We start from the raw sequence: 27,110 nt of genomic DNA, 5'->3' as shown, positions 1-27,110 counted from the left end.
CCCCATTTTTTTGTACCCCTTTCTACATTGCTCTCATTTCTGCCTGCAAATTCTGGTATTTTATGACTCTCTCTATGCAAGACACTGTAATCACTGGGTGTATCACTTTAAATGATCAGTGCTACTTTTGTCTTTTCATGGACTACTATATCTGTTTTTCTCGCATCCATTTTTTAGAACGGTTAGTAATGGGTGATGCCATATAATATAAACCTCATCATTCTGTATAATACTTTGTAGCTCATGTTTCCAATGCTTCTCATCTACCTCAATATTGTAATGTTTGCACAATCCCCAGTGCAATAGTCTTGCAGCATTATTATTCCTTTCACTATACAGGCCATCTGCCATTAGCAACAAGATGTGCAACTATTCCCAGTTCTGTTTTACAGAGCCTGCATTTGTTGGTTTCTCCCACATTTTCAATAGACTTTGTAAACCAATGTGCACATAGTCCACCATCTTTTGGTTTAAAATCAACTCTCCTTAACAATTCTTGTCAGATTCTGATCAACATGAGGTTGTTCCAGGAATTATCCCTGCTTGAAACAATAGCTATACCTTTTCCATATGTCTTGCCTTCCCATCTGATCCTTCTCCTTATATTCTTTGTTTTTTGGCACATACAGCTGCTGCCTGATTTTTGAGTACTTCTGGTCTGGTGTCCATTCCCACTTGACAGTGATATGCTTCTGCTAAACTATGCAGGGAAGTCATCTTAGATTTGTTCTCTTCAAGTTTCAAAACTTTCACTGTGTTTGGATCTGTTGAGGTCGGCAGATATGTATGCAGTTCTAAAGTTGCAGATTTATACATTTTTCTTGTTTTTCTGTCCAACTCATGCAGTACCTCTTTAGTCCAAACAATCACCCTAAAACCATAAGCTAGAACAGGAAGAGAAAATAGGTTTGTAGCCCAGACATTGTACCTAGATGTAAGGATTGTTTTCAGTATTAATTTTAGTCATCTAAAATATTGCTTGCTATCTTTTATTCAACATTTTTCATGTTTCATTGTTGATCTTTCATCAGTTCCCATATAGTTATATTGTCCCTCCTGCTCAAGTTGCTTTATTGCACATTCCCATCCCAGACTCATTCGATGAGCTATACAATTTTACATCTTCCACAAAAGGAGATAAGAAGTCCCTTACACTTTGTTGCTGTCTGGGAACCAAATTGTAACCATGACCTAATCTGTTAAGTAGACCAGTTTAATGGGCTTTTTGGCTTAGCTGCAAGGTGGTTTACTTCTGTTTCATGGTCACTGTAATGTAACTGATGAATGTAGGGTATATCTTGTACATCTGTAAACACACCTTTATTCATAAATGTGTGGTGCTGACAAATGCTTTTTTTGTAATCTATCCATACCAAGCTTAGATTTTTCCCATTTTTACAATTCTCCATTATGACATTATTTAACAAGAAATGGTCCTTTGTTCCATATGAATTTATTTTGTTACCCATTTGTTCATTATGATTGAGTTTTCTTCTAAATGTTTATAAACTCTGCCAGCATCAAGTCAGGTATATAGTTTATACATCGCCAGAAGGCAAATTATTGCTCAATAGTTTTTAGGATAGCTTGCAGGTTCATTTTTAAGGAGGAGTATTTTCCCTGTTAAACAGATTGGTGTCTCTCCGGGGTACACACACAAGTTCTTAGGGTTAAAACTTCATGTAAAGATATTACTACATTTAGCTGGAAGCTAGGTAGTATACCTGGGTCTCTGATTTTCCATTTAGGAGCTGTTCTTAAGTTTGCTTCAATACCTCTGGCCATTACTTTGTCCTATCTCATATCCTGTACATTTGAACTTATTGTTTCTTTTACTACTACTGTCCATTTAACATCGTTGTTACGTTCCACATGGCCTTTTTTGGGGTCATCAGTTAATTGCTTATGTTGTACTTTTTCCATTATAATTATCTGTTTGTCTTCTATGTTTTTCTGGCTGTGCCGATATCTTTAGTTTATTATTTGCAATAGTGCATGATAGATCCTGGTCTGCTCTAATTCACATTGCTTTTACAATTTCTATCCAAGTACTTTTGTTGATCCGTTCCCTTTTCTGTACTCTTCTGAAAGTAAAACTTCTTTTTTTATTTCATTATAGTTTTTTCTATTTAATTCCGTGATGGCATTTGCTTTGTTCCCTTCCTTTCCCTTATCATCCTGTGTTTTTGTGGTAAGACTTTCTGTTATTAATTTAGCTGCCCAGTAATATATCCTATTTACTTCTATTATATCACATGAATTTCTGTTGAAAGTCTTTATTACTGTGTTCATTTGCCTCATCAGACTTCTAATATTTTGGATCTTATTGACTTTCTGTAATTTTTCTTTCACCGATCTTAAAATGTCTATCCATTTCTATTCAATCAAGCAACTCTTTCCTTAGATCTTTTTCTTCTAATCTGAAGGCACATTCTTTATTCTCCATTTCCTATGGGCATTCTACAGAAAGTTCCAGAATATTTTCCAGTGAAATCTTCTCTTGAGCTGCATCCTGCGTTGTCCATTGCTTTTTCATATGGTAACTCACTGTACTATCACTCCATAACATTAACTCTGTCAGAGTTGCTACCATTTCCTGATCCTTTCCTTGCTGTGAAACTCCATCTGAACTTCTGCACTGGGTTTAGAGTATCTTCATGTGGTAACAGATCCATCATGCTGTGTAACATTGCCATAGATAGATTTTCTACACTAAATATTTCACTTCACAGGTAATACATAACTTCAGTTTCTATTTCTTTAACAACTTCATCACTCACCCCCTTTTCAACTTTCACCCTTTATTTTCTTATGTTTTATATTGTAAAATGTTTCATATCTGGATGGCCCTCTCTGTATTTCTCTTCAAATTTCATTAGAACTGCTTTTTTGTATTAATTAGTTTGGAATTTTTTTTTTTGCATAAATATTGCTCCATATCAGATCAGTTTTCCGTGTTCCATGTTTCTTGCATAAGAAATCTGATCAAAAATGAGGGGATGCTTTACAGAGCCAAAAACTTTCTCACTACTGATGCGAACTAAAACTACACTTGCCACTACTTATCTCCTCCCAACTCTTCTTTATGGTGCGCCCATCCTCACTAAACTCCAGACATCACGAAATAAAGTTTGAACAGTGCTATTACAAAGCAGCTAAATTTGCAGCAAATACATCTTTCAGAACCCATAACTCTATAGAACAGCTTCTTACCACCTATAAAATTATCCAGCATCCAGCTGCCTGTCCAGCACCAGGCATTCTGTGCAACTGTGTTCCCAGTCAGACATTGTGATCCAGTGACCAAAAACTCCTTTCTGCAAACCTATGAAATCTTACCAATAAAAACGCAAAGAAAGCTAAAACTAAAAAAATCAAAAAATGAAGCAGTCCAGCCCACGATTTGGTGCCAAAAAGTTTAATCCACAAATAAAAACACAACTGAAGAGCGCTTTCGCCTTGAAGCACAAAACTTCATCAGATAACCAGTTTTTCAATCATAGCCCATATATACTGTTAAATAGTAGTTAAATAATTAAACGATAATTAATTTTGTCCCTTAAAAACACACACACTAAAAGAATTACTTCATGTTACCATAAATCCTACCACACCAAAGAAGCTTTCACTTTTAAAATAGGTTTAGCGGTAATAGTCGTTTAGACCTGGAAATACATTGGATTTTAATCTTTATTTAAAACTGTGTTTTTCAAGTTTCTCCCTCTGGGGTTCCTTGTAATAACCTCCAAAACACCACATTTCAAATTCACAAAGTTTACACAGGTCAGAGTGTTTAATAAATGCACTAGTTTCTTTTCTCATTTTAATGTTGTGGAGGTGTTCATACATTCTGTCTTTTAAAGCCCTTTCAGTCTTACAGACATGGAATACTAAACAAGCTCCACACTTGGCCAAGTATATTAACATTTTGGTGTTACAGTTGCCATTACAAAAACACTTTGCTTCTTAGTCCATTTTCCAAAACTATTGAATTGGCCCTATTGATAAAGAGACACTGTTTACACCTTCTACGAGGGGTTGTTGCCTTTTGTAACCTAGAACAGAATGTTCAAACTCCAAAGAATGAAGGGTGTTGCTCTGCCAAAACCCAGCAAACGTAAAAAACCAAAGCAACAGTGGACGTAAAGATAATGGATAGATAGCAGATAAAAATTTAATTCCGACAATGAGTCTGAACAGCAAAATCATCGCTTTCGTGGCCTGTCATCAGATAAAATTAAAACTGATAAAACTTCAACAATTTAAATAACTGTTAACCAATCAAAGGGACTAAAAAAGACGCCTCCCTTTTACCCAGGGCCACCCAGATTCTTTTAGGCCTGGACGATCCTGCTGCCCTATCTACCTGCCACACATCCTCCGCTCTTCTAGTGTTTAATTTCGATATGCCCCATTACTGTATTGTCTTAAATTTAGCAATGACCCTGAACATAAAACTGTGTGTGGGTGATGTCCTGAATGCCTGTGTACAGCTTGTGTTGCTCACCATTGAAATGGTTCGACACATATGCTGCCTGATCCCATATTTTGTTGTTTGATTACTCTTCTACTTTGATCCATGCCTTGAGCCTCATTCCTGCATACACTAAATCGTATCATACGCCGTCCCCTACCCTTAAATATCTTCCTAAATAAAATACCTTGATGTTCATCTATCTTTCCACCAATTACACAATCACCTTCCACTATGGAACAGTACCCGGCCATTATTCCTTCTTCATATCCTTACATAATTTCTTGCATTTAATAACATTCACGGTGATCCCAGCTACTTTATATATCTTCTCACCTGCTGCTTCCTTTTCATTTCTTAGTCTCTTTCATCACCTTTCATTTCTTTCCAGTCACACAATTATTCATCACTTCATTCTGGTTGATCACTACCACACTTAAGCTTATATATTCGGCACTCTTAGCAGTCACACGTTATTCACAATAATATCACTACCATTATGTCAATAGCCTACTGGCATTATATATTAAGGCCAGACAGATCCTTTCTTTAATAATCCTTTGTTAGTGCTTCTCATATTGACCCCTATTGGAGAAGCAGAGGCATGTTGGATCTCGACTTCACCAAAATGTTTGAAACCTAATCATCAGGCAATCACACTTTATCTGAATCTGCAGAAATCACTCTGGCGTATGCTTTGGGAAAAAATTGTCAAGCGACACAGAGTGTTCAATACTCACTCTTCCTGACATGTAGAACTTGAAAGCTAAATAAACCTGCCACCATCAAAAACTTACAATTTTAAAATAAATGGCATCACTTTGATGTCTTCAACAATCGAATCCATAAACTAGATCAAGAACCAGATCAATCATCAATCATTATTTAGGTCACAGAACCCTTCCACAAAATAAACCTATTAATGGTGCTGGTTACCTAAACCAGTTTCTTCCATCATCGCCGATTAAACACATCATCAATTCTAATATAGGGTTTTCTTGTGATATATGTGTTATATCGCGGTTCCCATGGGGTCATTAGATTGCCTCAGAGTTACATCTTTGATTGTGGACAAGAATCAGCAGCTAAACTCTACAACCGTCAGATCAAGCGTACCTTGCGTGACCCCAGTATTGCTGTTTTTTAAAGGCGCCTTTTCAGCTAAAAAGTCAAAAAATCTCAGTTATCATTCTAACGTATTTAAAGAGATCCACCCTTCTCGCAAGCAGGCCTAATGTACCATCATTAAAGTCCTTATGCTACCTATTGCATAAAGATCGCCCTATTGTAATCAAGACCCTATCCATTTCAATGAAGACAGGTTCCATCAATCACCGCGTCGCCCGGCACTGGATACAATAGTAACCCAGATCACTGTCACCAACAATATTCACTTCATGTATTCTTCTAGACAGTAAACACCTCTCAAGACTAACAACAAGAAGGTGTCCCAAAACACCAGTCATAGAATAAAAAAAAAGTCAGCCCACACCAGCATGTAACCCTCACTTCTTAAACCCCTTTAATTTACGAGCGGATCCTAACGCCAGTTCTTCTTCATCGGTTGGTCAAAATCACGTCACTGCATCTGATACCAACAATCGGTTTTGTTATCAATATTCTCAGTATCCAGCACAACAGCTCAATGAACATCCAATAACCTTAATAGTGATATTTCAGTATCTACTGAGAACACTTACAGCCTGTCTTTGTTCATGGCATAAGTTATAATACATTACGCTTAGGCTACTTTCAAACTTATTAGCATTGAATTAATATCGACAGCTAAAATGAATAAATTGTGTCTTTTTGTTACAGTCAGCGTAGTACTTTAAGAAACCGCATTTGTTTTATTCACTGTTAACATTGCTACTGAAGTGACCACTTATACTTAATTTTAACATAATATCAAGAAATACAAAAGAATAGCAGTTTTTTATCTAAATAAATACCCTTAGAGAAATTCTTAACTCTTGTAATCTTGCCCGTTTCTCTGTGCCTGCCCCTAAAAATCAACAAAAATAATCAAAAAAATTCTAGTCCTCTATAAGTATCTCAGTGAAATCAACACTGTTCACAACGAAAGTACTCTTGTCAAGCAATGCAGAGACCTATTTTCAAAGAACCCATTTCCACAAGAAAATAGGTTTTAAGACAGCCTACAGAAGGCGTGCAATCATTGTAAACATGTTTCTCTCTTAATCTTCCCTTGTCCTGCGCAGACTTTGTCCCATAACAGTCCCTGTATTCCTTACAGTTTGTCTTTGTGGGCAGTTTTCATGTTGCTTTCGTAGCTGTACTGACTTCTGCTGCTGGACTTAACGCTTGTTGCTGTGAAAGACAGAAGTGGAGCTAGCAGGAAATTCATTCTAAAAAAATAAAACATTTTTATCGCGAAATCTTGAAGATTCTTAATTCCTTTCTTAGTACTCCCTTTTGTTATTCAATTTTTACTTCATTTCTGTTTATTTCCATCTTTCTGTGTGGAGCTCACTTTACCTGTTTCTGTTCATTCATTCCTCCAATCTTCATTAAAACACTTCCCACAAAGGGAAGACCAGCTTCTCCAAATTCCGCTGTTACCCTTATAAAATCTTTCTCAAGTCAACCATTTTCCATTTGCTGTGAATTTAACTTTGCTTCCATCCCTAAAATTGGTATATATAAATCTTTCAGTTTCTGGCAGCACCAATTCAGGGTATAGCTTCCCAAATGGAAAGTGGGTCTTTATTGGAGTTTTGATTGGTTAATTTAAATTTAAATTTAATCAGTAAAGTTTTATCTGATGAATTGTCAGTTGGAAATAAATCACACTTTTATCTGAGCAGTATCCAGCTTGTTTGCTTGCTTTGGGCAACACCCTTCATTCTTTGGATTTTGGACTACATTTGGGGTTATCGTTGCTATGCATGCTCAAGAATATGCGTCAGCCACAGAGACTATGGATGGAGTTGTCTCCTGAGAATCCACTGCTGAATTTAGGTTTCAGCGTGCACAACATAATGTGACTATCCCTATGGCTATGGACAAAACTTTTGATGATAACTTGAGAGACCTTAACTATAAAGTAAGTAGATTAGGCAAACTTTCCATTTGGAAGCTTGCCTTGATTATGGTATAGTAAGTACTATGTATGCCGAGCCAAGGTGATAGATACCCTGAATTATTAGCCAGATGGCAGACTATTAATATTAAAACCAGTTATCTTTATATGGACTTATTAAATGATTTCTTTGCTAAAGAGATCGTTGACTTGAGAAAAGATGTTTTGCTGCTGCAACGGAAACTAGAGAATGATTTCACTGAGGCTTGGTGTAAAAAGAAACTAGAAGATTTATATACCAACTTTAGCGAAAATGAAGCAAAGTTAAGATCACAGAAAATGGAGATTTCTAAGGGTAACATATTTGTTTGGCAAAAGCATAGATCTTCCACTTTGGTGGAAGTTGTTAAAGGCACCAATAGAATGAATGAACAGCAACAGGTGAGGAGTGGCTCCACGAGACGTAGACAACACGAAATGAGAAGTCTACAAGGAGTACTACAGCTGCCATTCCTGTTCTTCAAGATTTGCGTAAGGAAAATGTTTTAGATTTTTCGGCCAGCATTCCTGCTAGCTCCACTTCTGTCTTGGCTGATGTAGCTGTTACGTTAGCAGCAGAAGTCAGTACAGCTACCGAAAGCAACATGAACACTGCCCACCCAGGGGGAACTGTTGAAAATACAGGGACTGTTATGGGACAAGGGTCTGCGCATTCTGACAATTCAACTGTTGTTAACGACAATCCTACATCTGGAGCACGCCCTAAAGTTAGACCCTCTCGAAACCATTTTTTGGACATGCTGCCTGTACAGGTGAGGAAGAAGGGGCCATGGAAACGACAGAGATTTCCAGAAGAAAAGGCGGACTTTAGATTGACTTCTTCTTTTGAGTATGGTGATATTGTTTTTAACTTATCTTCACGTCATTTAACTGAGAGTGAACTGGGAGTGCTGAATAAGGGGCTAACATTTATTCCCAGTAAGCAATGTAGCTATCAAGATGTCATTCTTGATATTATGTCGTTTTGTCGTAATTTAATGCTAAGTAAGCAATTTGGTAACAGTGTTAATGTTCAATCTGGTTTAAAAAAGCCTAGTAGCTTTGTACCGGCTTTAACACCAGCCTTACAGTTATTCATTAATCAGTGTGATCATGATTTAGTACGCTTTTTTCAGCAAAGTGATAGGGATAAGTATTATAACTTAACCCATGAACAAAGACAGGCTTTGGCCAACCTCAGTAGTTACACAGATATCACTATTAAAAAAGCTGATAAGGGAGGGTCGGTTGTTGTGCTGGATACTGTCTGGTACATCAACAAGATAAATAGTTTGTTATCAGATGCACAGACTTATGTTTTGATCAACCCGGTAGAAGTAAGAAGAACTATTGATAGAGTCCATAGTAAATTACGGGGTTTAAGTGACAGTTTGCAGATTACATCACAACAGCTTGATTTTTTACTTATTGAAAAACCACTGACACCTGTTTTTAAGGCTCTACCGAAGGTACATAAGAGTCTATCAGACCCACCCCTTAGACCGATTGTCTCGGTAGGGGTGGTGAAAATGTATCCATCTGGTTAGAAGTTACGTTAAGACCTTTTGTTGAGAAAATGGATCATGTCTTGATTGATACAGGACACTTTCTAACCTTAATAGGTAGCATAAAGGCAGAGGATATAACAGGGGATTATTTGATGGTCACTTTAGACGTCAATAATCTATTTACAGTTATTAACAATGATTACGGACTTTTAGCTGTTAAGGCACTCTTAAATAGTTTGGGACTACAACATACCAAGGTAGAATTGATACTGGAAATGCTGAGTTTAGTATTGGAAAACAATATATTTCTTGGGGCAGATATAGGCAGGCACAGGGGATAGCCATGGGCACCCCCTGTGCCAACACATATGCAAATCTTGTCCTAGCACAATGGGAGAAGCTACATGTGTTTAATGACCATGCTTGGAAGGAACATTTATTCATGTATCTGCGTTTTGTAGATGGTGTTTTTATTTTATGGAAGGGGGTCAGTGATGACCTAAATAAGTTTATTGATTATCTTCATTCTACAACTAGTTTTTTTAGATTCAGTGTGAAGACATCAAGTGATGCCATAGATTGATTCAAGGTAGGGATGGCTTTTCTTCAAAATTGTTCAGGAAAGAGTGTTGGAGGAACACTCTGCTATCATTTGATAGCATGCATCCAAGGCATACTTTCTCAAATGTGGTGCAAGGTCAGTTAAGTAGGATTTCCAGGATTGTCACTGACAACACACAGTTTGAAGAGGAGATCCAACATCTTGGTGATTGCTTCTCCAATAGGGGCTACAATGAGAAGTTGGTTAGTGATATTATTATGAAGAACAAACCCCTTAGAAGTAATAAATATAGGCCATGGCTAGTTTTAAAAGATAATGCTAGTAAAAGATTGACAGATAATACCCTTAGACGTGATGGCCACAAGGTGACACTTACTTATGGTAGTGATATGAGAGGGGTTTGTGACATCATACGCAACAACTGGAATATAATAGCCAGTGATGAAAGACTAAGAGAAATGGTGGGTGAACGCCCTATATTTGTTTATAAAAGGAATGAAAATCTAAAAGATATGTTATGCAAGGAGAAGAAATTATTTAAGGATATGAGACCTAAGGGAGGAGCGGGTACTGTTCCATGTGGGTCCTGCAAGGCTTGTGGATACATTAAAAAAGGAATAGAATTTAGACATCCCATTAGTGGGAAGGTATTTTTATTTAAGGGTAGGGCTACCTGTAGGACCACCGATTTAGTGTACATAGCTGAGTGCAGCTCATGTCCTTGTTTTTATGTAGGGAAGACCAATCAAATGCTAAAGGCTAGGATCCTACAGCATATGTCCAACATCAGGAACAATGATGAACACAATGCCTTATACAGGCATGTCAGGGATCACCCCACACACAGGTTTATGTTCAGGGTCATTGTAAATTTAAGGTTGACAAATAGGGGGGGGGGGACATTAAATTAAACACTGAGTTAGCTGAATCTAGATGGATCCTAGAGTTAACAGCATAGGGGGATCCCTTTAAAAATGATGTAGTCCCTAAGCCAACATTAGTAAAAAGCGGGTCTTTTTTATCGAGTTTTTGATGTTTTAACAGTTATTATAGAAGTTTTTTATCAGTAAAGTTTTTTCTGATGAAGGGCAACTTCCCGCTCATTTTTTTGTACTGTTTGTCAGTTGGAAATAAATCACACTTTTTATCTGAGCAGTATCCAGCTTCGTTACTTTATTTGCTTAGAATGTTCAAACTCATTCTTAAAATCTTTTTCAGTTCTGAAGGAGAAAATGGGTTCTTGCCCCTTCACCTCAAAAACATCTTTATTTACTTTTAAAATACTCCAATTTGATTTCACAATCTCGATGATGGATCCTGTATGCTGACTAAATTCCATCACACATGCTTTCTTATACTTAGTGTCCTTATTGTTTTTTGGTTGTTCTAAACCTACTCCTAAGTGTGGGATATATTTTGTACCCCAACCATTGTACACCTCCCCCATGATTTCAAGTATTTCTTTTTCTGGGTATTCTCTACACAAAAACATTTCCTCTAATTAAATAAAAGTCATCATTCAAATCCTCCCTGTCTAAGGTCATTCTGGTAACTTGTATTGCTTGTCTTCTAACCAAATTCTTTTTCTGGAACTGGGGATGGTTACTAGAATAGTGGAGGTACCTATTGCACCAGCTGTCCTTCCTATGTATATTGGATTTAAAACCATGTTGTTTGTGTGAAATGGTAACATCCAAATAACTTATATTCTCCCTACTCCACTGGTGTGTAAACTTAAAAAAAACCTGTACAAGCATTTAAATATTCCATAAACATACCAATACTTTCTTCATCCTCTTCCCATAATACAAAAATATCATCCAAAAAATGGACATATAAATGAATGAATTTGAAAAAAGGGACAACTGAACACACATTGGTGTTCCCCACTCTACCATCACTAGGTTTGCATACATGGGGGCACAAGCTGCCCCCATAGCCAATCCAGAGACTTGCTGATAATGTCCCTGAAAGTGGATACAATTATTGTCAAGCACAGCTTCCATACGTTCACTAATCAAATCTAACCTTTCTACAGGTAAACTTGAAAATGTATATAGAGCGGTCACAAAAGTGTTGAAAGTCTTCATTCCTAGGAATGGCCATGAGCAAGTCTTTCACGTCTGTAGTCAAAAAACTTTAACCTTTTTTCCAAACATCAGATTTAGTTTACCTAGGAAATCCCAAGAGTCCCTAATCAAAGTAGTCTGTTTTCAAAATTGTTTTTTGTCCAACGATCAATGTACACCACCATAGTGTGGGTTTTAGAACCCCTTGCTGATACAGTTAGTCTAAATAGTGGATCTTTTAAATATTTGTGGACCTTTGGGATTCTGAAAATGTTTGGAATGATGGGATTCAACTGTTTTAAAAACTTGGCCCATCTGTCCTGTTCTCGAACAAATATTCTTTCAAAAGGGAGTCAATCCTGTGATATGCTATAGTTATTTCATTCTTAGACACTGAAGAATGTGCATAATTGTCTAACAACAAATTAGTAATGGCATTGTTGTATTCCTCCACCCCTTACAAAACCACCCCACCCCCCTTGTCAGGTTTCATTATCCATATTCCCTTGTCGTTTTTCAAATTTTTTAACAACTCTTATCCTTAAATTGGACAAACCCTTCTTGCTCTCCTTATATAACTTGTAATCTCTTCAGAAACACATTTTTCAAACACCTGTAAGGTGGGGTGGATTAAAAGTACTACTCCTTTATGGGCCCTGTGGTTGTGTACCATTGTGACCCGTCTCTTTTCCTTAAAACACAATCCCAAATTTAATTTTCTTAAAAACTATTTTAAATCTGTGAGGACATTTGCTACATCACCATGACTGAAACCTATGAAATCTGCTGGGTATTGTCTGTACTTGTACAAGGGTGCTAAAGCCTACAACTTCTTATCTGTATCCATCAGGTCAATACACTCCCTCACATCTTTCAAAACCACTGAAAGACGTCATCGCTAAAATCTGTCTCAGTTCTTGTTCAAAACCAGGGTAAACCATGTCCCTAAATGTGAATATTTATTTATTTTATTATTATTATTATTATTATTTGTTGACTGGGAAAGTCCAACTAGGAACAGAGCCTATTTTCAGTGGAGGCCTGGGGAGAAACACTCCAGATGCATGTCTTTGGAATAAAATACCTTTTCATTTCTTAAACCTTTTTATTCTCCCTTCTTCACTTACTTCCTTATTTCTACAAAATTCTCTTCCCTGACCTTCTCTCTAAATATACCATATGCCTGTTTTCCCTCACTTCATATTGCAATTCCTGTTTCTATTAGACTAATTTACCTTTAATTTCTCTATAAAGTATCTAAAATACTCTGAATATTAAACGATTGGTTAAGAATAATTACAAGTTATATGACAATGTTTTTATATTATTTCTAGTTATAATTGAAACTGCAGATGTATTTTTTTCTTGAATATTGTAAAATGATTGTTCTTAAAATGTTTTGTAATAATTTGGAGCTTTTCTCTCTGGCCTCCCCTAAAAATGGGCTTCTACTGAGTCTGATGTTCAAGTAATCAAATGTCAATAAATTATGTCCATGCTTCTTTTTTAAACCTTTAAAAAATCTCTTGTTTTTTTCTTTACATTTTTTGCACTTCCTCAGTAGCTTCTTCTTTCTAAACAGCCCAAGGTTTCTTGCTCTATATAATGTTTTTCACGAACTTTTTGTATTAATGAACACACATTTACATTTAAAGCTTTTGACAGTTTTTCTTGTGCAGGTGTTTTTCTTTCCTCTAATTTCTCTCTCAAACTTTTTGAATATCTTCTATCCGGAATTTCTGGGGTTCTTGCATAATAAGAATATATAATTTCTTATTTTCAGTAGTGCACTCTGACATCTTTATGGTGCTCTTTTGTGTGTTTTGTGGTCTACTACTTTCTTCTACAACAGGGGTCTATCTTCCTCTTCAGCCTGGCCTATCTCCATTAAAAGAATGTTTCCGTGTCTTGATTTTGCACCATCATTTTTTTTGTTGTCCTGGCACCAGTGCACCTACCAGGATTGGGCACGTTTTTTTTTTAATCCTTGGACTTGTGCACCCAGCTATCTTTATTTTCGAACCTACTTCTTTCCGTGATGTGTGCTATATAAAATGCATTCTATATATTGCTGTCATCTTGGTGAGCTTTTATAAAAACTTTGCCTACCTTGTGAAGGTACTCGCTAGGACTTGAGGATGAATACAGTTCCAGCAATAATGCTCTCTGTTACTTGCTGATTTTATCATTTCTCCATTCGATTTTCTGACATTAAAAGTGAGCCACAGTTAAGAGGGTTTGTTCATGAATAGCACCTAGTATATAGCTTTCATAAGGTCACAGAGTTGCGATACTTTGAGTACACTAAAATCTAGAAACCTTGTTGCACAGTAATTCAATTTTTTCTGACCTTACTACATACCAGACCAGTGCAAATGATTCATGCACAAATTAATTTAAAAACAGCATGGCATTAGTTAGCAATTAATCTTGTACCTGGCAGAAGGTAATTACTGATTTAGTTCTGGAATCTATGCATTTATTTGCATTCCTCGTTGTGTTATATGCAGGACTATTCAAGTAGGAGTTGTACAGGGACATGTCTAGATATGTAATAATACTCCATGCATAGCTACATTTCTTTCAGAAAAACATATTCTTGAATTACAATATAATACGCAGTAAAATATACAGCAGAGGAAAACAATGAATGGGAAGAATAAAAGCTGGTTTATAGGGTTTACGTTTAAAAGGCAGTGTAAATAAATGCCTTGATGGATTTCCTAAAAAGAGTCTTTTTCACTGTGACTTGGCTAGTCTATATGTTGAGATGTGAACATAAATATATATAAATGGCAGTAATATTATAATTGGTATTGTGCAGGGTATGACCTAAAATTTTGGATATATGAATAAATGTGGATAACGCCCCGCAGTTAATCAGCTGACCAGAATGCATGACAGTCAGTAAGCCCCACCTCAAATGGAGTGCTGTCAGTACTGTGAAAGCAAGACTCACTAACTACAGAAATATGCATGTCTTTGAGGGTAAGGTAGTCACATTCTGGCATTTTGTTGCTTAACCTCCTTGCATTAAGCAATGTTTCATCGATATTGTTTATACAGATATTTAATGTGTAGGGATATAAAAACAGTTGAATCTTGTTAAAAAATATTGGGATAGCAGAGGTTTTAGCCAGTTTGAGGATGCCATGGTTTGAGAGGTACAGATCTACCCCAGCAAAGTGATAGGGATTGCTGGCCGTCACACCCCTGACATGCTTGATCTTCTTGGAGCTTAGGTGCCATTCTCAATACTGTGTTCTCTCATTCCTCAGGAATATAGATGTAGAATTCTGTGTCTCTGTACATCTCAATTAGGGTAGATTATCTTCAGTAATTCCTGTCTGGGCATTCATGAGGTCATATTTCTATTGGGACCATGGAGGGTCCTAAGCTCCATAGTGACAACCATAATTATGGCACCAGAGAGTCTTTTTACTGTTTCTCTCTTCTTATCCAGCCTAGCAAGTGTGGTGTCTGTGTTTCAGAAAAATGAACCCATGAATAACTAGGTGTTTGTTAGGTAGTGCCGCAGACCTAATGAACCCATGAATAACTAGGTGTTTGTTAGGTAGTGCCGCAGACCTAATGAACCCATGAATAACTAGGTGTTTGTTAGCTAGCGCCGCAGACCTAATGAACCCATGAATAACTAGGTGTTTGTTAGGTAGTGCCGCAGATCTAATGAACCCATGAATAACTAGGTGTTTGCTAGGTAGTGCCGTAGACCTAATGAACCCATGAATAACTAGGTGTTTGCTAGGTAGTGCCGCAGACCTAATGAACCCATGAATAACTAGGTGTTTGCTAGGTAGTGCCGCAGACCTAATGAACCCATGAATAACTAGGTGTTTGCTAGGTAGTGCTGCAGACCTAATGAACCCATGAATAACTAGGTGTTTGCTGGGTAGTGCTGCAGACCTAATGAACCCATGAATAACTAGGTGTTTGCTAGGTAGTGCTGCAGACCTAATGAACCCATGAATAACTAGGTGTTTGCTGGGTAGTGCTGCAGACCTAATGAACCCATGAATAACTAGGTGTTTGCTGGGTAGTGCTGCAGACCTAATGAACCCATGAATAACTAGGTGTTTGCTGGGTAGTGCTGCAGACCTAATGAACCCATGAATAACTAGGTTTCACTAGGTAGTGCTGCAGACCTAATTGACCTTAAACATGCAGGATTGCAATCGGGTAAATATTGGCACAAAGAAGTGTTGAAAGTTCCTGAGATTTCATCGGTGGGTACCTGGAGAGCTTGGGTAATGATTTATAAATCACTACAGCATATGTAGGTGATGTGGTGCTGTCGTCATGATTACTGACACTAGTTGAGTGGTATTGGAAGATTTTCTAGTTTAGCTCAAGAACTGCATCTCTCTCAACAGTGGAATCTACATGAAACTGAAGTAGCTGATTGTCAGTTAACATGAGACAGATGCTACACTGTCCCAGACCTCCTAATTCTAAGATGCTGAATACAAGGATGCATCAGGCTAATCCTCCATGGTGGTGGAGATAATTATCCAGATAAGTGAGCAACAGAAGAGGTTATTTAAGTGAAGAAAACACATTTGAAACTAAAGGAGTATAATTATATTGACTAATATGAAGGATAAAGAAGACCAGCTCTGTACTTAATATAGGGCTGCAATAAGTGCTATTAAATGCTTTAAGAATTATGATTTGTTAAGCAGGGGATATTAGCAAGTCTGACTAATATGGAAGTTAAAAACAGGTAGCTGCACCATCTAGTGTAAGCTTACAGCAAGTGATGGTCATTAACACAAAGTACAATAATGCATTTGCTACTACTTACATGAAATATATTAAGTATGTGGCCATAATGAAACAATGCAAGACATAGTATAGGACAAACATTGATCAAAATACAATTTCCAGACCAGTGCTACTAATAATGTGAGCTACACAATGAAAATAGATGGATGTCTGTGTTCTACAAGTAAATGTAGCTTTTTATCCATACATAAACTTCTGAAACAAAACAGACTAGACAAACCCAATAAAAATATAAAATAGATAATATATCAAGCACGGTCCTCAATATAAACCAGTCTATCACCAGGAGGCACTTCCCAAGTTAAAGCAGCTACGTCAGACTGAGCAACTGTTTACCCAGAGAGCAACCACTAGCCAAATATAGTACATAAAAAAAAAACAGAGGAGGACAGCATGATAATAAATTAATCATCATTAATCCCCTTTTTACCCATTTTCTACATGAGGTCAGGGTGTCATGTTTTACTGTTGCCACAAATCTTTGAGTCAATACCACACACTTCCCTTCCTTGCTCATGCCTGACTGCCACAGATCCTCTCTTACAATCCCTCAATCTGTTTGCTGGATGTTCTGGTTTCCTCTTACCTGCTTTCTGCTTGTCCCAAATCATCATCATCATATTGTCTTCTACTTTTCTGCATGTGTCTGAACCACTATACTTTATCTTTGATCTTTTCTGCAATTGGAGGTATATTGTCTTCTGCCCTGATGTCCTCCTTTCTTTGTCTGTCCCACAGTATGCTTCCTACCACCCTTCTCAGGCACTTAATTTCCATTTTCTCTAGCTTACCTCATCTGCTCTGCCTTTACTGCCCAGGTTTCTGTACCATACAGTAGTAATGTTTGCATAACTGTCTTGCACACCTTACTTTTCAGCTTTTTTGGCATTTTTCTGTCATACACAACACATGAGACACACTGCCAGTTGGCTGCAGTCCCCGTGATTCTAACTTTGACCTCTTTATTCAGTTTTCCCTTCTCCTCAACCACCCCTCCCAGATACTTGAAGCTATTAACTTGTTTCACTATCTTCCTTTCAGTTCTCAGCTTTTTCTAATACATACATAAATAAAACATGATTCTGTATTAAACAAATACAAGCAGAGAGGTTAGACTTAAAATTGCTTATAGAAAAAAGTAGGAAGAAATAGGAGGAGGCAACCTTAACTTGCTGCAGGAAATAAACCTGCAAAAGGAGTATTTAACATCCATTCAGGAGCATAGTTAGGGAAGGGCAAAAAGGATGTTATTGTTTGAATATAGTATGGTAGTACAGCAGTAGAATTCAGAAATGAGCCTTGATATTGCTTTTGTAGTTATGGCCAAGATATGAAGTCCTTATTCCCTGTTACAAAATATTATTCAAACTAACCATTTCCATATTACTCTGTTTTTATAGAATGATGAGACTTAATTTTTATAGAATGATGAGACTTAACATATTGTTGACTTAAGACCGTATTATTCTTATGCTAATATTTCAACTGTAAGTAAATTTAGTCTTGCTAATACCATATTAGTTTGGATTTGAAACTCATTCCAGATGTTTTTGCAATGCAAAAAAAAGTTAACCAGGCTTGAGTCTTGACTAGAGTACATAGGAAAAATAGACTGCTTAAAGCCGGAAACAGTTTCTTTTGTTTGGAGTATTAAACCATCTTCTAATGTATTTCAGTCACTAAGAAACTTATGGATTAAATGGAATCATGTGTACTGATTTTTTTTTATGAGGCTTAAACCTTTATGGTAATTATAATTTATGATAATATTGCAAAGTCTTTATTAAGAAGCTTCAGGTTTCTTATTCTAATCAGACTGTCATCATATTAAGGTGGCATTTGAGATTATTTTAAGTTTTCATAAAGGAGCTTAGATGCCTATTTTATCAAACGCTTAAGTGGTTATAGGGTACTTGAGTCTTGCGTATTTCAAAGGTTTGTAATTAAGCTCTAGTGTTTATGTAGCAATATTCTGTGACCTAACCTGAGCTGTGCTGTTGATTATGAAAAAACGGTTACATATTTTTTGTAATTTAGTGTAATTGCTATTCACAATGCAGGACATAACTTCTAAGAGAATTTTCTTCTCATGTCAATGTATAGAAGAATTGTAATTAATTTAGTTGAACTTGTATAGCAGAAAGTTTAGAAACTATTAATTATACCATTGAGATCATGTTGATTATTAACAGTCTGACAATCTCAGGAAATTGCTTCTTTACTTTAAATTTAATTTTACTTTTTATTATCTACATGTTGGCAAAGTAGAAAATAAGTACCTTATTCCTTACATTTATCTTAACAAGCAATGAAATGACAGGCATTAACCTTAGATGGCTCTCAGGCAATGGTGGCGTAGCTTGCCAAAGTGCATATTCCAAAAATAGTTCTCATGCACAGCAAAAGGAGGACTTTGGATCTTAAATTGTACTTGGCATGTTAACTCTGAGAATAAATCACTCTGAAGGTTAGTTTTCAAGTAAGTATACATGGCAGGATAGTTATAGATAATGGATACAAAAGGGCCTCTCCAACTTTGGAAAAGCAGCTATTTTCTTGTAGTACTCCCTTTAGAGGGCATAACTGGACTTAGGAACTGGAACATTGTTTTATTTTTCTCAAAAATTTCTTTATTGCAGTTTTCAAGGTTACACCATATGAGACATTTGACAACAAAAAACACATTCAATGTACAACAAACCATAATAACCTATATACAATATATACAAAGAAGTTACTTCAAGAATTAATTTTTTTTTTGTACTAGCCACTTACTCTGCAGTGATAAGAAGAAAACAGAAAAGTAACCATTAGCTATTTAGGGGGATATTACACATACAAGGGAAAGATAAATTAAAACCTTTACATAAGGTATACATCTATTTGTGAACAGCTTATCAACATAAAAATTTATAAAATTACAATGATAATAAGGTTCTAAATATATCCTTATTGACTTTCTTAAATATATTGAATATTTCAGTTCTAAAATTAATATTTTTATTCTTGAGAATGAAATCTAATAGGTATTCCCAATGCTCTTGGTAGTATTTCTGTTTCTTAGTAACAAATAGTAGCTTGTGGGAGGAGATATGATGTGATATGCATCACACTGTTTTTTCAAGTTAAGTATAACTAATGTATATAGAGATAGATACATAAATAGATTTAAACATTTTTGACATAATGTAGTCCTTTTTTGTTTAATATCTGTGTTTTTGTACTTTCATACTATATATAAATCTTATTTCACACCAGGCTCATTTGTCCAGTAGGTGGTGGTGGTGGTGTCATGGAATTGCTTGTAGCTTTTTTTTCTCAATGCATTTTTAAAAATACTTTTTTCTGTTCTTTGAGAGTTATAGCGTGGATTTTTTATTGTACATCCAGAGAAGTGTAGTATTTATTTTTTTAATAATTGTTAATATATTTTTGTACTACTATTGTATGTGTATCATTGTATATTTTAGGATCAATATATTTGTGTGTCCAACTGTGTATGTAATTATACTAGTTGCATTGTTTTGTTTTTCTTTGTCATTATTTGATAATTGTATTTTTACTGGTATCTTTATTCAGTTTCATCAGTGGTTTTAGGGCATATTAGGGCACTGCTACCTTTAGTAATGGGAAGATATGGTAGCTGATTCATTTTCTTAGCAATCTTTTTCATGAAGTTTGAGTGTTTCCTGCTCTTCCTTGGCTGTTAATTGAATGCTGCCATTTGTTTTTGAAGCCTCCATATACCCTCTGCCACTGACCTCTTTACTTGTCCTCATTTATTCATTTCATTCATTATATCTTCCTTTTCCCCCTTCCAAGTGTATAAGATATGGCAAAATGCTGCCATAGCCCTAATCAAAGGTGAGTTCTCCTCCAGGGAAAGAACAATCTTTATGAGCCTTTCATATGGTGAAATAGGCTGCCATCCCTTCTTAACGAGGGTGTAAAATCAACAGTTTGACAAAAAGCTTCCCATTATTTTTGCCAAACTGTTAATTTAACAGCTCGATAATTGCAACACTTAATTGACAATTACTTGCCCAGGCTAATCAGCTATAAGTTGGGCAAACAAAACCCAAAGTGACATAACCGCCTGTATGAGGATCACAGGATCATAGGAAGTTACTAGGCTATTGGCCCTGAGGCCTTCACAAGTCTAGCCAAGAATTTAGCCCATGTTCCAGCAAGTTAGCACTGTATACCACTGTCCAGCAGGGACACAGGTGGAATCCCAGGGGTGTATTTTCTGTTCCCCATCCAGTTATCCAGGCTGCACTTAAAAAGGTTTAATAAGGTACTCTGCTTTACATGGAGGGGGAGTCTATTCCACAAAAGGGGCAGTCTCTGGGACACAAATCTGTCCTGCCAACAAGTTCTATTGATGTCACAGATCAGGTTGAGGTCTTGCATGCAGGTTACTCAAGTGGAGCTTAACTTGCGGATATGCAGCACTCCCATCAGGGTGGGGTCTGAGATTGCTTTGTATGCCAGACAAAGGTCACCTCTGAGGAGTGTAGGAGACTGAGTAGAGGGACAGGACTTTTAGTCTATCTGTGTAGAGGTTGTTTGAGGCCCTGGATTATCTGGGTGAGGAATCTCTGTGATCCCTCCAGCTGCTGAATGTGCTTTGTGAGATACATGCTGAAAGGGGCATTGCGTTTAATAATCAGTCTTCTAAGGGAAGACTACAGGGATGTTATAACCACCTTATCCCTGGATGAGATGCCCTTACTAATGAGGTGGGCCATGTAGAAACCTTTCCATACAACAGAGGCAATATGGTGGTCAAAATTTAGTTTACTCTCTCTCTGGGTTCCCACATCCCACACAACTGATTGTGTGCTCCTTATTATCAATGTGATAATTGTGAGGATATCATTCTCCCGAAAAGGGATGATGCATTTTTTTTGCATTCAGTTTGAGGCCATGTTTCTGGCACCAGTCATTTGTTTGGGTGAGACCCTCTTGGAGGATGTCCACATCAGTAGGGGAATTGATGACAGCACACAACTTGCAGTCATCTTAAACTTGGTCAGCCATAGCCACTAGATTTGGCCTGCACCTCCAAGAAGTATATCTCAAACAGCAGAGACCCCCAAGACTGATCCCTGAGGTAGACCACTTGTTGCAGCTCTACTACTTGAGGTGGCTTTCCCTATTTTGATTAGGTGGGTTCCATCAGTGAGCCTGTTTGCTACCCATCTGGTATAATATGGATTGATGCCTAGTTGAGTGAGTTTATCTATTATACCTGAGTGGGGGATAGTATCAAAGGCCATGACCAGGTCAACGTAGGAGGTGTGCATGGTCTTCCCCTCACCTATGGCCTTGGTGACTGTCTCAAAGAAGTCAACCAAATTTAACAGGCATGACCTCCCCTTGACAAAACCAAATTGTGTGGGATCAAATGTCTGCATGTTGCCAATGTCCTTGTTAATGAGTTCCATGATAATCTGCTCCATGGCCTTGCAGATCAAACTAGGTAGGTTGATGGGTCTATAATTTCCTGAATCGGTGGATGCTCCACCTTTGTGCAAAGGGATGACTTCCACTCAGCTGGGATGAAGCCGGTACTCAGGGTTTTGGTTGAATAAGGGTGCCTAATAGTGCTGCAAGTTCCTGTCTCAGTTCATGTAGGATGCAGCCTGGGATGTTATCGGGTCCCACAGAGGCTGTATTTTTTGCCTTTGAGAGGGCAGTGATGACTTCCTACACAGAGATGCTTTAAGGGGAGGGGGCTGGTACTAGGGATGTCCTGTTTTACTGATGTGGGGGACAGAGGAGTAAAGTTTAGACTGAACTTGTCTGCAAGCAGGTTGGCAATATCTACAGGGTTTATGTATGTGGTGTCCTTGACCAGCAGTTCTGAGCAGATCTGGGTGCTTCCCTCGAGATTGCAGACATATGTGAAGAAAGCCTTATGATTCTTTAGTAGATGTGGCCAGTCTGGACTCTAAGTTTGCTTTGGAGGATTTCACTAGTGCTCTCATTTGGTTGTTCAGGCTAAGGAAAGATTGCTTCCAATGAGACACCTGCTCCTTCATGGTCCTGGCCAGCAATTTTTTCCTTCTATTATCGAGTTTAATTGTAGACAGGTTTACTCTTCCTTGAGGAGGAGGATTTCATCCTGTCTGGTATTCCTGATTCCATGCAGCTACATAAGTGCTCATATAGTATTTTAGTGTAAGTTTGAACACATGTGCCAGTTCCTATGGAGGGTTGGGGGGCTGTGACACTGTGTATTCCTTCCCTCTGGAGGTTGTAATCAGCTTTGGAGAAGTTTTTTTGTTTGACCCTAGCTAAGGGGGGTCAGGGGAGATGCTGATTTCGAAAATGATTGCTCTGTGGTCAGATCTTACCAGGGATGATGACACTGTAGAGATGCTGTAATGGTTACTCATGCTGGCAAATACCAACTGGTCCAAGACATTTGCATTAACAAAATCAAGGAATATCTTGGCATTTTTTTGTGTTTCGGCTTGAGTATTTCTTCCAATTTATGGTAGGATAGTTAGTCACCCAGGATCAGGGTAAAGGGTTGATTCTTGATAGATTCAAAGAGGTCCAAATAGGTGGAGTTGGTATTTTGAGTCAGAGTTGGAGGCCTGTAGCTAGCTATCATTTGAATAGTGGTCTTGTCAATTGTTAACTGCTCCTGGAGTATTTTCTGTGCATCATACTCTTTGACAAGCCTAGAAGTGTGTGTGTCTTTTATATCTATTGCAACTCCACATCTTGTTTTACTGCCCATGGATTTGGGTCTGAATGAATGATAGGATGAGTAACCTGGTATGGCTGGGGTGCTCTCCTCAGCTTTGAATCAGGTTTCTGTGACTGCACAAATGTCTGCTTCTTCCAGGGTTAAGAATGCTTGCAATGAACGCAGTTTCATGTTTAGACTCCTAGCATTTATCAGCATAACATTTAATTTACGTTTTGATAAAATTTTCATGTTGGTAGTTTGACCTCATGGCATTGCCTAAAAAGGCACTATGGGGGAGGTAAGAGCCTTTGTCAGGAGCCTGAAGGCCAAGGGAGAAGGATGCATGCCATCTCTGACAAAGCATTGTGACTTGTCAATCATGTCATCCCAGGCTGTCAGGTACTGGATCCCCTTTGCATGACACCAGAAACTAAGCCAGTTGTTAGTCAGTCATTTTCTGTTCGTATTGAGGCATCATTTTGGGTGATGGTAGAATGCTGCTTAAGGCTAGGGACATACCTGCCTGGGACATATACTCAGCGAGCGTGATCATGTATCTCTTCATAAAGTCCAGGGAGGTAGGTTTCAAGTCATTCACTCCAACATGGACTATGACAGAGTCATAACACTACCTGTTGAGAGACTCAAGTGCAGTGGTAATTTGGTGGATTCTGACAACTGACAAACTAACATTGACTTTCTTCTTATCCAGCCTGGTGAGGGGCACATATGTGCATGCGTCAATGGAGTGCCCTATTACTAATGTGGTGGGTTTATGTTTAGGCCTTAGTGGCTGTGAGACATAGGTGTGTGGACTATGTGGGGTGGGCAGTGGAGTTTGCATGTGTTTATGCCTCAGAGGTCTCACTCTTGTCTGAGTATGCCTTTCTTGAGGGACTCCACATATGTGGGGGTGTGTTGTGTACATGTAAGTGGTGTTTGAGGTGTATTGTCCATGTTGCTAACCTTCTTAGTGCCAGGTTTACTGGTTTGTGGGGGAGAGAGCAATGACACTAGATGCTTGACGTATTTGCATCTCTCACAAATTGTGTTCCTAGGTGGTGGTAGTAGAGGGGTGTCCATGTACATGAGGCAGTTGCTGCACTGTCTCAGAATACCCATATCTACCAGACTGGCAGGAGAAAATGCAGGAAATCGTGCATCCCAAATTTGTCAGAAATTGAAACGGCTAAAAGGGTAAAGGGGGGAAGGTCTACAAGTAGTACTACTAGATAATAACACAAGTGCTACTAAGGGAAAACTTGTAGCTGGAATACCTCAAAAAGAGTTAAAAACCATGCAGCTGAAGCTCTCGATGCCGATGACCTGTATGTAGACTATGCAACTCAATTTTAAGGTTAAGATCTCAGTAAGAAAAACCTCGCAATGAAACACAGATTAATTGCTTATAGTCAAAAGACTAGAACTCACAGTATGAAATAAATACAGTTAAATAGCAACAAAATGCAATAAATTGCAGTTAAACAGTAATGAATTGCAGTAGATAGCAATGAAATATAGTTAATTAGTAGATTGCATTGAAACAGTAGCTCGCAAGTCACACAAGTCTCAGAAAGCACAAATAAAGTGTAATAAATACGGCAAATTAATTACAGTTGAACTCCTAAGCATAAACAAGCAAAATAAAGAAGAAAGAGGTATATATTTTTTGTTTGTTTTAGTAGAAAGTGAAGAGACAAAAGATGAGATAATCCTCAGCATTCAGAAACAATCTGTAAATTAATTTTTGCAAACCGGTATGAAAAGGCCTATGTTTTCTTTACATTAAAAGTACTTCTGTGCATAAAGATACATGCAAATGCTTACACTAAAAAAACTAAGGTCACTTCACCCCTTAAGATATTATCTATAAGGGCAAGAGTGAGGACAAAGGAATCGCATACATGGCCAAGACTAAATAATCATGTACCTGGTCAAAAATGGAGATTTTTTTTTTTTTTTTTTAAGTACAACAAGGAAGACAACTCAATTTTACAAACATCACTGCCCCCTCACTGCAAGGAAATGGTAATATACCTATACCCAGTGAGATATGCTCCAGCCTCCACTGGGCATGACATAACTCTGGGAGGAACCTAAGACCCCCATGGCCCAGGCAAGCTGATGCAAGGCAATAACTCCCAAGTCCACAAATTATTCCTGCAGCATCCAAATCACTTATTAAATTCTGGCCATCTGGGTCAGAACAAGCATTACATCCTTTGGCAACATGGAACTAGTTTCGTCCATTTTTAAACAAAACTACAAATGTAATTGGCTGCAATACTGCATGCAACAGTTTCCTTAAATATGTTGAAGCATACTGTCGTACTGGTAGTAAAAGTATTCCATAAGCAAATTAGTCCACAGGACACCAGAACTACATTCCAACAGGCAGAGTAGATTATGCTCAACAAATGCAGTTTCCGTCTTTGTTGTCATTTAAAACCTTAAGTTGGGCCCTGACTAAAACTTAATCAATGTTAAATAAAACAAAAAAAGTTTTTTGTTTATATGATTATTATGATTACCTCCTATACCAAAATATACTGGTATCCCTGAAACTTTATTTTTTAATTAAGGTAGAATTGTGCTTTTTGGTTGCTGCTTATTTAACTCACCACTTGGGTATATTGGTGGCCTTTGGTAAAGTTTATATCCAAAACTCAGCAGGGCTTCAGCTGTTTTGAAAGGTAAACAATTCATAATACACACTGTACTTTTTTCCTCTCCAGTTCTTTTCCTACAAGTCTTGTTTACTTGGAAATAATTTCCATTAAAATGTGCTGCTTGTACTGATTTGATTTGTACTGTACCAGGTTTCTAAAAGTATATCAAAAGAAATCAGCATGTGGCACAGCTGTATTACAGTAGGGGAATATCAAAGCATTTTGATCATGTTACAGAAATCATGGATATTGGACAGTAGATGCATCAGATTTAGACAATGGCAGAGAATGTATTTAAATTATTTCAGTATCACCATTTTTCCTAAATGTAATTAAAAACATGCTGAAAGGGCAATTGCTGGCTTGCAGTGGATATCTTTTTGTCTTCAGCATTGATTAACAATAAAGAAAAAAATGTAATTAACTTATAAATGACATAACTGACACATTTTTAGATGCCTAAAAAAATTGATTCACAGTATACATAAGCCATTGTGCCTGAGAGGGTGAGTATTTTATAAAACTTACAAACTACCCAGGCATATTGTGAGGCCTAATGGAAGGGAAGTCCTCCACACTCCTTGAAGATCCATCATTTCCCTGTAATGCCTAACCTGGAGGGCAATTTTCCAAATTAGAAAACGGCTTCTGTGTTTGAATTTGTTGTTGTGCTATTGTGTGTGCTTATGTATGTTGATGTGTGTATGTTTTAATAGATGGTAGTTTTTTTTTAATTTATTGCAGTAATGTTTGGTTAGGCCAATGATTGTGCCTTTTCTTGTATAAAGTGCATTGCATTCAATTGTAAGACTCATTAAACATTTATTTAATTCATTTTATTTGGCATTTGTTTACCAGGGAGGTCCGACTGGACATGTTTGCCCATGTTCAGCAGAGGTCTGGGGAGAAAAGCTCCACATTTAAACAATACAAATATTACAAAAACTACAGTGTTCAATACAACAGTCAGACAAATGCAATCCTTACAGTAGTCCAAGGTACAATACAGAGACATTTGTTTTTTTACAGAGATGAATTACAAGGAACAACACAATGTAGACATGCTCATTTCCACTGAGATAAATTAACCAGGCATATATTATGAGTGTATAATAATTAATCAAGGACAAATGATCACATTTACATTTAAAAGTTTATTAAAAGAGTAAAGAGTAGAGGAGAATTGAATAATTACAGTGTTAGTGCTGTAGATTCAATTAAATGAAAGATATGTCTG

Source organism: Protopterus annectens, chromosome 17.part0 (genome assembly GCF_019279795.1).
Source record: "Protopterus annectens isolate FY-2018-M chromosome 17.part0, PAN1.0, whole genome shotgun sequence".
Lineage (NCBI taxonomy): Eukaryota > Metazoa > Chordata > Ceratodontiformes > Protopteridae > Protopterus > Protopterus annectens.
This window is presented reverse-complemented; position numbering follows the sequence as displayed.